This window comes from Lissotriton vulgaris, chromosome 6 (assembly GCF_964263255.1).
Source record: "Lissotriton vulgaris chromosome 6, aLisVul1.2, whole genome shotgun sequence".
Classification (NCBI taxonomy): Eukaryota; Metazoa; Chordata; class Amphibia; order Caudata; family Salamandridae; genus Lissotriton; species Lissotriton vulgaris.
The window spans coordinates 1669121723-1669139604 of record NC_141694.1 but is presented as its reverse complement, the minus strand read 5'-3'; the positions used below and the strand labels follow the sequence as shown (position 1 = coordinate 1669139604).

At 42.6% G+C, this 17882-nt stretch overlaps 1 protein-coding gene and 1 pseudogene across 1 annotated transcript in view; one reads left to right on the top strand and one right to left on the bottom strand.

Annotated features, from left to right (window-relative positions):
- TRAF5 (TNF receptor associated factor 5) overlaps positions 1–17882 on the bottom strand; it is a 253278-nt gene that overhangs the window by 212021 nt on the left and 23375 nt on the right. The window lies entirely within an intron of this gene.
- LOC147709283 (uncharacterized) lies at positions 419–1810 on the top strand (annotated as a pseudogene).

Genomic DNA, 17882 nt, shown 5'->3' with positions numbered 1-17882 from the left:
GAATGCTGCTGGTTTAAGGTATTCCAGGGAGTCCTTGTTGAGTATAGGAAAGAGGATTAGGGGCGGGCCTCAAAAAGATCAGCCACAGACCTCTGTTACCCTGGGATGTGGGCTGATTAATAGCAGATCCCTGGTTAAACATCACCAGGAGGTGTCAAACCTGCTAGAAGACATGGATCTGGACGTCCTTTTTATTACAGAGACATGGACGAGTGTGAACTCCGCGGTGGAGCTGGGCCTTGCCTGCCCGGATGGCTATAAGATGTTTCACAAACCCAGGTCCCAGGGAAGAGGTGGGGGGGTTTGGGTGATATTTAAGGACAAGTGGGACTTCGCCCCCCTACAGGTCGACGATGTTGTAGGGATACAACTATTGGGTTTTTCCCTATAAGAACCTAAAGGAAGGATGCTGACCGGTATGATCTACTATAGGCTGCCAGACCTGGATACGCAGTACCAAGCATTGTTTGATACTATCGCTGCCATCGCTCTGACCCACTCCAGATTGCTGCTCCTAGGGGACTTGAACCTACGGGACAATGGGACCCTAAGGAATTACTTGAAGGACCTACAGCATATATGTGGGAATTGGGGCCTAGACCAGTTGTTATTGGAACCAACTCATTCAGGCGGACATGTATTAGATTTGATATTTGCAAACCAGAATGAGACTAAGGTGATCAATATCTTACCTCAAGGCTGGCCCGACCATTTCCTAATCCATTTTCATATTACCGTGCCTACTCAAGGGAATGGAAACGCCTGCCCTGTAACCTATTGAAAGGGACGGGACTGGTCCAAATTACCTAAAGATAAAATAAATCCCATTTTTACCAGCAAGACTTTCTTTGACCCAGAGGTCACAGTGGGCCAGAACTATCAGGTCTACTGTAACCATACCACAGACACCTTGGACAAGCTTGCCCCCCTGAAAAACATAAAGAACAGAAGGAAACCTTCAGCCCCCTGGTTTAGCGAGGAGCTGAAATCTCTGCGCAATCAGTGCAGACAGGCAGAGAGGAAGTGGCGAAGACTCTATTTAGAGTCTGATAAACGGCTGCTAAAGATGGAGCAGGCTAAATATAAAGGGGCCATTGCCAAAACAAAGGCACTCTTTTATGCCACTACCATACTTCAGTCACCAAATAGTACTAAAACGCTTTTTAACATCATAAGAGACCTCTCTAACCAGGCCTGCATGAGCAATAAGGTGGTCGCTACTCAAAAACTCTGCGACGAAATCGCCGTCTTCTTTGAAGAAAAGATCACTAAAATTGTGGGGGGGCTTGCTCAGGGTAAGGCTAGCAGGCAGGATCCACAACCTCAGATGGCTGAGGAGGAATCACTGGCTGTATCATCCATGGAGAGTTTTCCTCCTCTTACAGAGGAGCTTTTCACCAGTGTGTCACTTGGCATATCCTCAGGGTCCCCGCTAGATCTTCTTCCTCATAGGATCTGGAAGGAGTATGGCCGGAATTATTTCCCGGGATGCATTTAATCTGTTGCCAATCCCTGGAGGAAGGAGTAGTACCAGAGGCATGGAAACAGGCAGTGGTAACCCCCCTACTTAAGAAGCCCTCGCTGGATCCAACAATCCCGGCCCACTTTAGGCCTATATCTCTCCTGCCCTATCCTAAAAAAATATTGGAAAGGGTTGTTAGTAGGTCCCTGTCAAGTTATCTGGAATATAACCGCCTACTGGATAAGGTCCAGTATGGATTCCGCCCAGGCCATGGGACAGAAACTGCATTGGCTACCATGTTGGACACCTTGCGAATGCGAGCCGACAGCGGCAATTCATCAGTACTAGTGTTGTTGGATATGTCGGCCGCATTCAACACGGTCAGCCATTCAGTCTTGTTAAGTAGACTGGAGAAACTGGGTGTGAAAGGTAAGGCCCTGAAATGGCTACAATCATACCTGTTGGGCAGACAACAGGTAGTGACTTTGGCTCCGTTTGCTTCCCCCAAGTCCTTGGTCCACCATGGAGTGCCACAAGGCTCATTGATCAGCCCTATCCTCTTTAATATATATTTGCAGCCCCTGATCCCTATTATAAAATAGTATGGGATCGATGTAATCAACTATGCTGATGACACCCAACTGGTGTTTTCCTTGGAAGGGAAGCATGCAGTGACTATAGACACTTTTCAGCGATGCATGGGTAGGGTTTCTGGTTGGCTTAATGCAAACTCCCTCCAATTTAATGAGGGGAAAACGGAGGTAGTCTACTGCTCGCCGGCCAAATTGAGCCAGCAACTACCGTGTAAGATCAGGCTCTTGCCAGGAGCTGATCTCTGCATCCCAGTCAAGACCGTGCGGAACCTGGGAGTACTATTTGATGAAAACCTCCAACTGGTATCGCAAACCAATAAAACAATTGGTGTCTACTTTGGCCTGCTAAAAGCGCTCAGACAGATCCTACCCCTTCTGCCTGACGAGACCAGACCTCTGGTGGTAAGGAGTGTAATCCTAGCTAGACTGGATTACTGTAACTCCTTATATCTGGGTGCCCCTTTATACATCTTGCAGGGGCTCCAGAGAGTCCAGTCGCTAGCGGCCAAGCTGGCACTCAGTAGATCACGCGGCTCCTCTACCACAATGGCGTTGAGAGATTTACATTGGCTGCCAATAAGGGATAGAGTCACATTCAAATCCCTATGTATTGTTTACAGAGCGCTACACAGCACGGGTCCTCTTCCACGCAGGAAAGACTCACATGGTATAAGCCCACTAGGTCTCTGCGCTCCTCCAGTCTAGGCCTGGCAGCTACCACCAGAGTCAGGAGATCCAGGATGGGAGGCAGAGCCTTCTGTACAGTAGCGTCTCGGCTATGGAATGAGCTGCCTCAGAACATTAGGCAAGCCAACTCCTTGATAGGTTTCAGGAAGAGCCTAAAGACATGGCTTTTTGCCAAAGACTGAAATCCCGGCGTGCACCCTCCAGCTTTCAACTTGTTGTTTCCATCTGACTAGTTTTCTTTCCAAAGCGCCAGGATACCCGTAGGGTGGCAGCCGCGCTATATAAGAACAACATACAATACAATAAAATCCAAACAGGATTCAGAAAAGGGATCGGATCCATCACAAACATACTTGCGCTTTCCCTAGTAGCAGAAGAGAGCAGACTCAGTAAGCAAAAAATAAATCTCTGTTTTTTCGATCTGAAAGCAGCCTTTGATAATGTGGATCAAAGTAGCCTCTGGAGAAAACTAAGAGTCTGGAACATTCCAGATAAAATTTTGAAAGGCATATTGTTACTTTATTCAAACGCCTGGATAAGAGTCAAGCTAAGTGATGGCTCAAGATTCTCAAGAGTACTGGTCACAAACAAAGGCCTAAAACAGGGGTGCTTCCTGGCGCCACACTTCTTTAACTTGTTCATGTCCAACCTGACACCTCACCTTAACCAGGCTAACTCTTATCCGCCGCACCTTGGAAGTTTAACTCTTTCACATTTGTTGTATGCAGATGACGTAGTATTGATGAGACAATCAAAAGTTGGACTTCAGAGGTCATTAAACAAAATGTATGAGTATGTTAAAACCAATAATCTCGAAATTAACACATCAAAAACTAAGATAATGCAGATCTGCAATTGTCCAAGCCCTCTATTGAATATCTGGCTAAATGGTAAAGTATTGGAAGAAGTGACTAGCTATGAGTACTTGGGTGCTTACATTGACCGTACTTATGTATCAAGAACAAAAAAATTACATTTCACAAAAATCTAGTGCAAAACTGTTTGCGTTTACCATACTGGCCCAAAAAATAGACGGTCCATCATACAAACCACTGCTCACAGTAATCGCTGCAAAACTGCTACCTACGATATCCTACGCCAGCATCATCCAACACGGAAAAGACTCCACCCTCCTCAAAAGGTTCCTGGTTACAATATATAAATGTGTCTTCCAACAACCCAAATCTGCCTCACCATCATAGTTGTGCCAAGTACTTGGCCTGACCAAATAACTCGATGATAAAGTGCTGTATAAAATGAAACAAAACTTGGCTCACAGTCCAATCAATAAGGCTTTACGGGAAGAAGTGTTGAGCTCTGGAATAAGTCTTTCCCTTTTGAAACCCTCAAACGCATGCTAAACAATGTAGCAAAACTTCATTGTTCATTACTTAACTCTAACCAGAGCGAAACTGAGAATATCGAATGTTAACAAGAAACACAAGAGAAATGCACCAAGAGAACTGACAAAGATGACAAGGTACATGTGGTTTTAGATTATACCAGAATGTCGGATATCTAATACGGAGTCTACAAAAACACTGTCACATGTTAAAGGCTGACAAAACACTTGAAGGTTACATCACAAATAGGCTAGACATCACTTTCCGTTAGGGAACTTGTTGTAGAAACGTATTAAGCCCAAGTTACCCTATTTCTCGGACAAAGAAAAATTGACTAACACCCCATACATTGGGATTCTTTAAATGTGGCACCTGGCTGTTTGTAAATGGGCAGGTGACAAAAAGAAACAATTTGTTAGCCCAGGAAACAAGAATTACACGATAACATCCAGAATGAACTGCAATACCAAATTTGTGGTATATATTATTGTATGTAAATGTGGAAAGAAATATGTGGTCAGTACCATCAGAGCCCTAAAAGAGAGAATGTGTGAGCACTTGAGATTTAACAAGATGTCAGATACCCTATATCTTTGTATGTAGCAGAGTGTCTGTCTCAAGATAGGAATAGAACATTCTCTTTCTATGGAATTGAACATACACAGAGACACCCTTGGGGTGGTAATAGGGAACTTACATTACGTAGGAGGGAAGCTTTATGGATTCTTATATTGCGAAGTGTAGGAACAGGACTGACTATTGATCAAGAACTACCTTACTTCCTTGGCAAGTAACTCACAGAGCTGGGGCATCGTGGACTGTACTATGAATGATGGTTATTTTATGCCTTTGTGACTATTGTTATGGGCACCATATGCTATTTCTATATATGCAAGATCTCCCTTCACTTGTAAGCTATAGGAGGCCCATTAGGCTCACTTTTCATATAGCCGTCCTTTAATGGGGAGATGTTTATGAATGTTGACTATGTAAAGGCTAATGTTCATCTAGATGCATCATGAGATGGAAATATGATAATTTGTACATGTAGGATATCCATATGTTTGCATTAAGAGGAGCAATCACAATGATCAGCCTCTTGTATGAAAGAGACATAATGGAATTTGGGTGTTTTGAAAAACACTTATGGAAAGGTACTTCCACTTCATATTACTCAATAATATTAGCTACTAGGAACCACTTTCCATACTTAGGATTTCCTCTTCAATACTAGAATAACAGATATTTAGCAGTGTATCTTTCTATTATAAGATATTATATTATTATATTTCAGTCTCCACTATTTTAGCACATTTATACTTTTTTTCAATGCCAGTAACACCCAGATAACATTTTTCGCAATTACCGCAAGACAGCATGTGTGGGTGTGCGTGTATATATATATATATATATAAGATATATATATATATACACATTTTGTGGACAACATTTTGTTTCCCTTGGTGGTAAAACTAGACTCCTACATACAGGACACCAAGGACTTTTTAAACAAGATTCAGGAGTTAGTATGGAGTCCACAATATCTGCTTATGGTGCTGGATATCACCAGCTTATACACCTGTATAGAACATGGGCACGGCCTGGAGGCAGTCAGACATTTCATAGATCAGCGCCAGATGAGATTTGCTAAACATAATGAAATGATTCTTGAATTCACAGAATTTTGTCTAACTCGCAATATCTTTCTTTTTGAAGACCAACTGTACATCCAAAGGTCCGGTACGGCGATGGGCACCTGCTTCGCTCCCAGCTACGCAAACTTGTTCGTGGGCTGGTGGGAGGAGCAGGTGCCCAGGAGCTGTGTGGTTGGACAAGATAGAGGGGAGGCAGTATGCTGGCATCGTTACACCGACAATTTATTTATCGTCTGGAACGGTGGGACAAACACAGCAGAGGAATTCATCAGGGTACTTAACAACAATGACCTAAACTTGCATTTCTCAGGTTCAATTAGTCCGGTGGCAGCGGAGTACTTGGACCTGAGAGTGTTTGTCGAGGGGGACCATCTGCATACTGCCCTCTACAGGAAAGGAACTGCTGGCAACTCAACACTCTTTGCCAGCAGTAGTCACCCTCCCCAGCTCATAAGGAGCATTCCTTACGGAGAACTTCTTAGGCTCCGAAGGAATTGCTCAAGGGATTCAGATTTCGAGGCGGCTGCCTCAGAATGCTTAGCGCGCTTTTCTATCAGGGGTTATGGTGAGGAACTTCTAAACACAACATTGAAGAAGGTAAGAAAGATCCACAGGGCAACATTATTGACTACCAATAATCAAGGAGGTGGTCGTGAAAAAAAAACTGTCACCAACAAAGGGAAGATCAGACTAATTACTGCCTACTGATCAGGTGCTAACGATATCAGAGCAATGCTACATAAGAACTGGCATATATTGCAAACGGACAGCACACTGAAGGAAGATTTACCTGCATATCCTCTATTAACATTCAGTAGAGCAAGATCATGAGGTGACATGCTGGTCTCCAGTCACTTGGAGAAACCCGCACCTAAAACCAATACCTTAAAAGAGATGATGGGATTCTTTCCCTGCGGGCGCTGTAAAGCCTGTGCCAGCAGCAGAAGAGTGCTGTCGTACACGATACCCGACTCGGGGAGAACACTGCCCATTAAGAAATTCATAACCTGCAGCTCCCAGTTTGTAGTATACTGTTTGCTCTGCCCCTGTGGCCTTCGCTACATCGGAAGTACAATCAAGGAACTCAAACTGAGGATATTGGAGCACCTGCGGGCAATCGAAAAGGCGGATCCCACCTATCCGGTGGCCCGGCACTTCGCTGAAGAGCATGGTAAGGATCGGGATAAACTCCAATTCTTTGGGTTGGATATTGCCCCACCCAATGTAAGAGGAGGTGACCGCCTGAGAAGACTCCGCAGGTTAGAATCAAGGTACATCATAGACCTCTCCACCAAACATCCTAGAGGACTTAACTGTGGAGAAGAAATGGCATTCCATCTAGGAAAGTGACACTGTAACAACTAGACTACCATCTGGGTGGGACCCTTTAAAGGATATAATAGGGACTCTCCACTATCAGGTCACTACTGGATTTACTGCATCTATAATCTCCCATCCCCATTGGGGTGAAAGATAGAATATGAGGTACAACACATACACACAGATAGAGAAGGGACATTGATCTTTTGTTCCAATTTGTAAGTTCTTCCTTCTTTTGTTTCGTTTTGTTTTGTTTTGTATTGTTTTTTGCCTTTTCTGAGGTCTGCCCTGCACTTAACCACCATCTATGATGTTATTGCAGGGCCTGTAGCATACCATTTTATAGACAATGTTACTGTGATTTGAACTGAACCTTATGCATGAGAATTTTTCAGTCGAGTACATTGAATTCTTTAGTCGAATACATTGAATTTACTAATTGAACCAACGTAAGCAACTTCAATAATGTATTCCGCAAGTCCTCGAATATCTTGATTTGATTAATGCTGATTTTTGATGAATTGTGGTGTTATTTTCAGTATATAGCAAATGCTATAATCATGATGGGACATCTTGAACATAGGACATTAGCCGATCCACGGCTTTATTTTCTGTCGAAACCTTGTGACAATTTTGAAAGTTATATACCCTCCCTACATGAATACGAAGTTGATCAGTGGATGTTATATCATCTTTCGTATGTGGAATAATGTTTGACACAGACATTCCAAGATGGCGTTCATGCTGATGCTTGAGGGGTCAGTCCTATGTCGTTGTCATTGATTGTAAAAAACTTTATCAACATGTTGATCTTGAATGAGAATTGACACACTGACGAAGGCTCACGCCGAAACGCGTCTGTGTGGTTTTTCCCCCCAATAAATCCATCTTTTCTTGATAAACACGAAACGCTCGAGCGCAATATATATATATATATATATATATATTTCAGAAATACTGGTCCTGCACCTCCAACTCTGGCGAACATAAAACCACGGTGAGTCCCAAAGATTTCAGGCAAAGATGTATTTTATTTTACCACAGCACAACAGTATATATATATATATATATATATATATATATATATATATATATATATATATATATATATATATATATATATATATCCTTTTATTATATACGTTTTACGTGCACATAATCAGGACGACTCACTTTTCTTAAGAACACAACCCCGCTTTTATATTTTTAGTTTTTGTAATGCTAAACCTTTATGGGATGGTAATATAGAAAGCGTTTCTACCCGTATGGACATAATTTCTATAAACATTTCTGGCATGCATTCTTGATATACCAATTGGATTTGAATGATATTCCTACTATTACTATTTCACTTTTGTATGAACATATAGAAAGAAATAGACCTGTCAGCATTCAAATGTGAGGCACATTTTGTGGCTGGAATTAGAACACCTTTACGCAGACCTCTTTTTCTGTACACTTTTCTCGGCACCGCTAGTTTTTATTGCCAAACTTAGGGACGTAAGAACTTGGTGGATGGCGTACTCGCTTTGGAACTGCGTTATGAAAACACGTACCGGTAAGATGCTTAGGGTTATTGGATATGGAATTATGTTTGCATAGACAATATCGAGGCTGACAGCTGTTGACACAGCTCTTTTATATCTCTCCCCGATAGGATCAGATGCACACGCTGATCGTTTTCCACACCCGGGATTTCCAGAGGGCATCACTCCTATATATAAGGACGCTCTGATTCTCTTTACAACTTACTTTCAGCTGAGCGGGACAACTGTTCCAGTAAGCGGCTGATAGCATCGGATGGTTTTTTTTTTGCTGATTTCTCATATATAATTATTTGGACTGGATTAAGAATGATGTAACTTGGATATGAATGTATCTTTACACAGGTACACATGCGATCTATTCCCCATATTTGGGGTGTCGTCTTCCCTACACTATTATATGGGCCACTCAACTCTCAAGAATACCATAAAGACATAATTTAATCAGATCAGGACTGTCACCACCTTCGGGACGGAAATACAACCGACAGGAAGGTAGGTGTATTTTAAAGTACAAAATAAGTTGTCCTCATTAGTAAGAAACCTGTGCCTGGGCTAGGCAACTATACTAATTCGTACTTACCCATTTGACACTAGGTATTACGCCAAGAAGATAAAGGTATTTTTATTTTCCCCCCTTTTCTGGTTTTCAGGGTCTCGCATTTTTATCTAGTAGGCACAGTGTTGATTGCAACCTTTATACAAATATTGGGATTATGAATATTTCGAAAGGGATAATTATGCTTGAATTTCACTTACATACGTTTCAAGAATGACAGTGCTCATGCGCATGAAACGTTCGTTGAGATATGCTTTTTTAAGTTAATGCTGAACTTTAAGGCTGTTTTGGTTACAAAGAACGATGAAAATGGAAACATGTGCATGCGTTTCCACTACACAATGTCACTTTGATTATACATATGGCAGTTAAATTCGTCACAAAAGTCACTGTGAGGTGATTCATTAGGATTTCGTTTTAAGCGCTCGCTATAGTATTTATTTTCTGTATAGTTCTCTTAGCCCTGAAGAAGTCGCAGGATATTGTGCCCATATCGTGCCGAAACACGTGTTGACTAACAAACCTAACAACAGAAAAAAAGACAAAATAAAAGAAGAAAAATAAGAAAACAAAGAATGTTTGCTTTGACATTATGTATTCATTGTATTCACGTGGGCTAGGGTATGCAGTTAAAGTTGTTTTGTTGGTTTTACCACATAGCAGAGAGAAGGGTGGTTCACTCTACCTTTGCAGCACAGTCTTTTGACTTGAAAATCTGACATAATATATTGTGAACTTCCCTAAGAGGCCCCATTTCCCTAAAAAACTTACTGCCCAATCCCTCTTTTTATTTTTGGAATAGTTAAAACAATTTAAAATTACATAATTTACAAATTACAAAATATAATAGTTTTGACTTTTTTCATTCATTAATGAAAGTAAACACACAATACATTTTTATATTTTTAATAAATATTTTAAGTAAGTTCTGTTCCAATCTTTATTTCGGCCATTTGGCCATAAAAGATAAACAATGCACATATACAAAATAAGAAATCAGTGCATTTACAATATAAAACATTGGAATAGTATACTAAAATACATTAAAAGCTATGAGTCTTAAAATTAGGGGGAAACCAGGGTCTTTAAAATGCGATTACGGGTGTGCCAGACATTATCAAGGAATTTAGCCAGAGCAAACACAGTGGGGCCTGAGACATCAGATTTTAAAATCCTGTACATTGGGGCGTATTCCCTGCAGCCCATATTTCTTATCAGTGGCAACAGCCAATATTTCCTTGCGACCCTATAGGCTGGGCAGAAAAAAGCCACATGTAAGTCAGTTTCCTCCGTGGCATCACAGGCCGGACACTGCTTGATGGAGGGGGGTGATGACCAGGAACTAGTAAAAGATCGAAATGGCAGCGTACCGTATCTCCATTGGAGAAAGAGCTTTCTGGCCAGCACTGGGGAAATGGCATCCAGGACCCCCTCAAACCTATATAGGTCCTTACTTTGTACAAATACCGAGGATAGTGACCCTTCGGCCTGACTGTCTAGGGCCCTGGCTCGTTTTTGTTCAAAGTATGCATTAGCCAGAGATCTTTTGGAGATATTTGGTGCGGCACTGGCAGGATCAGACCATAAGTCGGAAAGCCCTAGTTCCATGCAAGTGTTTTGGATGTATTTTATCCACGGGATCCGAAACGCTTTTGGGTGGGTCAATAATTCCAGCAACTCCGCCCTGTAGGCTGCAAGATTGTTACTGCTCCACAGCCTACGCCAAAAGGCTATGGGTCTCAGACCTATTTCTTCGGCTATTGGTCGTAGACCTAGATCAAGCCTTAGGGGTAGGAGCGGGGTGCTGGGCGGGAGTGCGGCTATCTGCCTGATAAAATTGTTCTCTGTTAGTGACAGACTGCGGCATGATGTGTCCCCAGAGTTCAGCCCCATACATTGTCGCTCCCCTGGCCTGGACCTTATATATCTGGATTAGTGACCCCAGCGGACGGTATGAAGAACCAGTCATCATCCGGGCAATACCCCCGGTAGTTTGTGTCAATTTGAGGTTTGCCCTACTCTGGTGGGATCCCCAGGACATGGTTTCGTTAAGAGTCACACCAAGATATTCGAAGGTAGAGACTCTCTCGAGCCGTGATGCTCCTAATATCGGGTTCGGCCGCAATTTTTGGCTCGGGTTCAAAACCATGAACTTTGTTTTGGTCGCATTAATTTCCAACCCCCTGTCAGTGCAGAAGGTCACAAACGAATCGAGGATCCTCTATATCCCCATAGGGGTTTTAGATAGCAGCAGGGTGTCATCTGCAAACATTATTGCAGGCACCCTGTTGCCATTCAATTTGGGAGCGTCGGTGTAGTCAGTGGCATTCAGGTGGGCGATTACCCCGTTGACGAAGAGGCAGAACAGGGTCGGAGCCAACACACAACCCTGCCTTACCCCCCGGTCAACGGGGAATCTTTCAGTAAGTTCCCCGGACCTTCCACACCTCACTCGGGCATAATTGTTGTGGTGTAGCCTCTGCAGGATTAATAGGATGTCCGGGGGAACGCCCATCTCTGCCAGGACGCTCCAGAGTTTCCCCCTGGGGACCAAATCGAAGGCGGCCCGTAGGTCCACAAAGATGGTATAGAGACTGCCGCCCTCGAGTGTTGCTGTCCTCCAGTAAATGATGTTTAGTCTAAAAACCTGGTCCACTGTGGAAACCCCCTTCCTGAATCCTGCCTGGTAGGGGCTGAGGACACCCACCTCCTCTGCCCAGTCCTGGAGCCGATTCAGCAGAACCCTGCCGAACAGTTTCTGCGCAACATCGATTAAACTGATGGGTCTGTAATTGACTGGGAGGAGAGGCGAGCCCTTTTTAAAGATGGGCACCACCTCCGCCCCCAGCCAAGTACTAGGAATTTCCATGCCACTGAGCACTCCATTAAAAAGAGCAGCAAGATAAGGGGCCCAAACAATAGGTTCCTGTTTAAACAGGTCTCCAGGTAGGCCATCCAGTCCCGGCGCCTTTCCCGAGGAAAGTCCGGCTATAGCAGCCGTAACCTCGCCCAGTGTTATTAAATCCCCTTCATAGTCTGGCCAACCAGCCCCGGTGTCAGAGATAAGTATATATTCAATTTTAAAAGTATTTTATTACTTTTAAAAATTGTAAATATATTTTTTACATTTGTATTTCCAATTTTGTAAATACAGTGCTAATTATTATTAAAGGCTTTTTGTAACATAATTTCAATTTTTTCCCACAGATTTCCATTGTTTTCTATGGATGGAATTGTCCTTTTATGGGCACCATTTAAGTGGTCCTTGTTTTGATGTTTGTTTCTTCATTCAGGAGAGGAGGAGGAGTAAGAGAGGCTAGTTTACTAATTAAATGTTATTGCACGCATGTTTTTTTATGGTTTTTTCAAACATTTTCTCTGCAGGTTGTTGTGCCTGTCAAGGCACGTGCATCAGGAAAATGTTTTTTAAACAGTGTAATTTTTTTTTGCATAAGTTTTTTCTCTAGCTGTAATTTTTGGGGAGTTTTAGTATTTTTTTCTGGATGGTGTTTAACATGACTTAAATCTAAGTCAGCAGCACACTGGGGAAAGCAGCAGCAACCAGACAGAGCTGCGCTGCGAAGGAGCAAGTCCATTACAGGATAGTGAAGTGCGCCTTCACCACGCAGCAGCCACCATTAAGTAGTGCTGCAGGGGGTTGGAGGGGATGAACAGCTGGGAGGCGGGAAAACGCAGGAAGGGACACAGGAGAGGCGCAGGGCTGCGTGGGATCGCAACAAGGGAGAAACAAGGAGGAAAGGAAAGAAAGGAAAAAGCTAACCCAAAAGGCCGAATAAAAGAGAAAAGCATAAAGAGAGACAGAAAAAGCTGAAAAAGAGAAGGACACAGGAGGGGGGCGGGCCGCAGGGGGATCACAACTACAGGGGCGATGAGGGAGAAAGTAGGAGGAAAAGGGAATGGAAAAAGCAAAGCCAATAGTCAGAATGAAAGAGAAAAAAACAGAAAGAGAGACAGAAAAAGAAGAAAGAGAGACAGAAACTGATAATTTTAGATTAAAGTCTCCTAGTACCAGAAACACAGGTTTAGGATAACAGAATAACTTTACGAAGATCATAGGCGAATTGATTCAAGGCATCTCAACATTCAGGTTAGAAATTGTGCATTCACTGCTTGTGGGTAACCGTGTTACAGAATTTATAAACAAAGTTGAGACTAAGGCAAGAAAACCTCTGAGGGGTATCCACCATTTGTATGGGAAGTAATTTTGTCAGTTACTGTAAAACATATACAGCAGCGCTTTCCTACCGTCCAAACTCCTGAAACTATAGTATTGCATATTTTGTAAGGTGTAGCGTAACCTGATCCAGAACTAATAAACCTACATTTTTGTAACCTTCGAGGCTACATCCTTGATTGTAACAGATATCATGGGCACTGGCACTGTAAAAGAGAGGTTAGAACTCTGTTTCTTGCATCACAACACACGTTGTTCCATCTTTGTCACATTTTGCGGTCCCTTGCACCTCAGTCCCTTGTTTCACTACTAGTAGGAATTCACTGTTGGCATTCATTTATCAGTTTATGAAATGTATTGTCATCATGCCTGCTTTTATTTTTTATTTTTTGTTACACGTTTTTGCCTGTGTTCTTTTTTTCCCTCTTTGGGCACCTCCTTGTTATTACCAACTTGATAGTTTTTTCATTAAGTGCTGTTCTCTTTTTGGTGCTCTATCCAATTTCTCGCTAATATTCATCCAAAAACTCTGGAGAATAGTAGAGCAGTGTTTGGAGACAGTCACCTGCATCACCCTTCCACCAGAACGAAGGTGGAGGTAAGGGGAGTACGTCCTACAGTTCACAGACTTCAACACCAAAAAAGAAGAAATGTCTTTTAACAATAAGATGGATGACATTCAATTACTTATAGCAGCAGTAGACACACTAACTCAACCTGTCCAGGCATCACAGAAAAGAATGCTGCTTTATGGCAAGCTCTAGCAGCTACAACCCTATCACCCTTAGACACTCCTTTGCACTACGACCGTCTACAACATTGCAAGCATGTTGGAAAATGCAGTGTCAGGTTGGCTAAAGGGATGCCCCTAGCCAGGCAGAACAACCATTCCCATCAAGGGAAGGTGATTACACAGCTACAGAGGCAATTTGTTAAGCAAAGACACAGCAGCCACTCGCGATAAATACACCGAACGTCACAAAAGAGACTTCTCACAGGATGTATGTAAAAACATTTATATTCAACACACACATTCAATCATTATAACATGATCATCATATACTTTTCGGAATAAAACACATTCAGGAATTGAGAGGGAAGATAAATGAGATTGAATGGCAGATGTGATAATAATGTATTCAGGCATATACTATGAAGGCAAATGATATACATTTTGCAGCACTTTGAAAGGAATGATGGAGTTATTATCAAAAAACTGATGGACAAATAAAATATCCTTTTCTTTCCAATATTTGAAATAAAACGATTTGCCTTTGTACTTAAGGAATTTATTATACCACACAACAGAAGAAAAAAAATATTGAAGAGGAGATAGATTGGAGGAGAATAGATGATGATGATGTTTTTCCCGCTTTCACTCCCACCACACAACTTTTTTCAATTCAACAGCCTAAGGCTGCTCTTGTTAATACAATATTACTATCAAATGTTAAGGATCGCCCTAAATCAAATGTAGAGATTGCTTGGGAAGCTGACCTTGCTGTTTCCCTATCTATCTCGATGTGGGATCGTTTATGGTCCAAATTGTTCAAAGTGTCTGTTGCTGCTCGTATTACTCAATCCTTGTTTTTCATATATCATAGAGTTGTCATTACTCCTGTTAGTATTAACAAGTTTGCTCAGTCATCTTCTCCACTTTGTTGGTCCTGTTCTAAAGAAATAGGTACGCTTAAACATCAGTTATACGAATGTTCCTTTGTTTTATCTTTTTGGCATGATGTTTAGAATATCTGCATGCCAATGTTTCATTGTTCCTCCTCATTATCACTATTGAATGTTTTTCTAGGTTCTCTTTCCACTGATATTGATATTGTCTCTTCTTCTGCTACATTATTGGACTTGTTTATTGCTCTTGCCTTTAAAGTTATTTTTAGCATGTTGGAAGGATAATTCTAAACTATCTGTACATACATGGTGGAATTTCATTTGTGATGAACACAGAATTGCTATTGCTTCTTCCTCCTCTATTCCCCTAAAAATCAAATCTGATCTTCTTTGGCTTCCCTTCACTACATACCTTTCTTCCATCTCCCCTTGTTGATTGCTTAGCTACTATTCCCACATGTTCTACTTCTTTCCCTCTTTCTTTTCTTCTTCTTTCTTCTTCCCTCTGCTCTTTTCTCTCCCCCTTCTTTTTTTCCTCTTCCTTTCTCCCTCGCTACATTTACTTCTCTATAATTGCACATGTTTTATGCTTTATGTTAAACTGTTATTATTCCCAACTTATATGACATGTGTATTCTTTTCTTTTGCAAAAAGATTAATAAAAATCTCCTAAACAAACAAATAAAAACACATTCAGGAATATTACTAGCAATATTAGGCCCACTTGTAATGTTATGAATGTTATAAATATTCTGCACACTGTGGACAATTACTAATCTAACCCTCCTTACACCCAATTGAAAGAGAGCACCCTTATGTGGTGCAAGATATCAAAATATTGCACATACACGAAAATAGAACACTTTTTAGCAGCACCACAAGCAGGACCAACGTGGAAAAACAGAATGTCAAAAGGTAGTTTGCTTACGGCAACAATCAACCTATAATGCGGCACCGGCTGGTCAGTGTCGTGAATAATAGGCGGTCTAAACGCGATCACTCACCCACACTCACTCTGCAGCACATCACAGTGCAACAGGTATCAGCCAGTCCGTATGGCATGCTCTTCCACACACAAACACACTCAGCATCCTAATTCGTTGTACTGGTACCTAGCACACTGAGATGGATTCCACCAGGCAATTCTGGTCAGACACAGCGAAGAGTTGCAATTCCGTACCTCCCTGGAAAGGAGGCACCATGTCTGGTGCACGATGATACAGGCTGCACCAAACCAGCCTGGTCACACACACAAGCGCAAGTTCAGCAAACATACATGAGGTAGAATGAGGCACTACTCCAGTTGCACCCCCATCTCCGAGGGACGCACCTTGTGAATTGGACACTGCACTCAATAAGTATGCAGTCGGTGTGTAACATGAGAGAGATGAGGCAAGATTGACGAAACGGTCCACGTGGGGTCCCGCAACCGGCGAATCTGCTCACCACCAACTAGACGCTAATCGGTGTTGGGGTCCCTTCAGTCCAGGAACCACACGTCCTAGATGCAGGCAAGATTTCTGGATTCCTCACTTGACAATCCGGTCTCCAGACACAACTCTTAGTTCCACACTCACACCACGCTACCCGTTGGGATTCAGTAGCAGAGGTGGGCATTTGAGAGGGCACTGCTCTCCAGATGTCAAGTTGATGGTGTTAGTCCCTAGGGGGAGATCTTTGATGTCCCTGAGATCTCTAAAAAGCACAAGAAGCTGGTCTCAAGATACTCTCTCCAGGTGTTGCTGGTTGCCAGAAAAGTAAATGGGTGATTGCAGACATTAAGAAACCCAGATGAGAGAGTTTAACAGGTGCAAAAGTAAGAGCCTAAAATGTGTTGCTTTATTAGTTGCTTACCTTAATAATGAGGTAAAGAAAGAATCAAACATTTCTGAAGTGTGGCAGCTAAAGACAGAAATGCGATAAGATATGCAGAACAGCACCTAGGAAGAAGTCACGGACCACGCACGAAACATCGGCATCATCCTGGACTCTTTGCTCTCCATGAACAACCAAAGCAATGCTGTTTTGTCATCCTGCTACCACACACTCCATCAGCTTCGTAATATCTTCAAGTGGATCCCCATGGAATCCAGGAAAACAGTCACCCATGCCCTCATCCGCAGCAGACTCGACTATGGCAAAACACTCTACGATAGCACCACCCAGAACGCCTCCGCCAGACTCATCCTGAACATCCCACGCCGCAACCACATCACCAGCCACCTGAGAGACCTACACTGGCTACCTGTCAACAAAAGAATTACCTTCAAGCTCCTCAAGCATGATTATAAAGCCAACCACAACGCCAGACCTGCATACCTCAACCACCATCTCCACGTCTACACTCCAACCAGACATCTCTGCTCCACCCAACTGGCCCTGGCCACCACTCTACGGAACCGCAAGACCGCGGCTGAAGAAAGATCCTTTTCCGACCTCGCTGCGAAGACCTTGAACTCCCTGCCGCTGCAACTCAGGCAATCACCATTGCTGCTGCAATTCAGGAAGGACCTCAAGACCTGGCTTTTCAACTTGAACCGCAGATCCACCCCCTGTCCCCAGCCACCCTTAGCGCCTTGAAACCCTCACAGGTGAGTAGTCACGCTTTATAAGATTACTGATTGATTTATTGACTAAAGAAGCCAGACAAGTCATGAAGGACCTCTAACAGTAGCTGGCATTTTCAAAACTCTAAGGGGCATATTTACAAGAACTTAATGCCACCTCAGCAGATTTTTTTATCGTTTTATTTACAAGTTGCTGCTAACTCCAGTTAGCAGCAATTTTCCAGTGTAAACAGGAATTTTCAAGATCGCTACTTCCATTAGTGGGACTTACAGAAAATGAGATGTAAGGTAGGCGTTCCCATTAAAAATCTGCCGCTAAACACACTAGGCG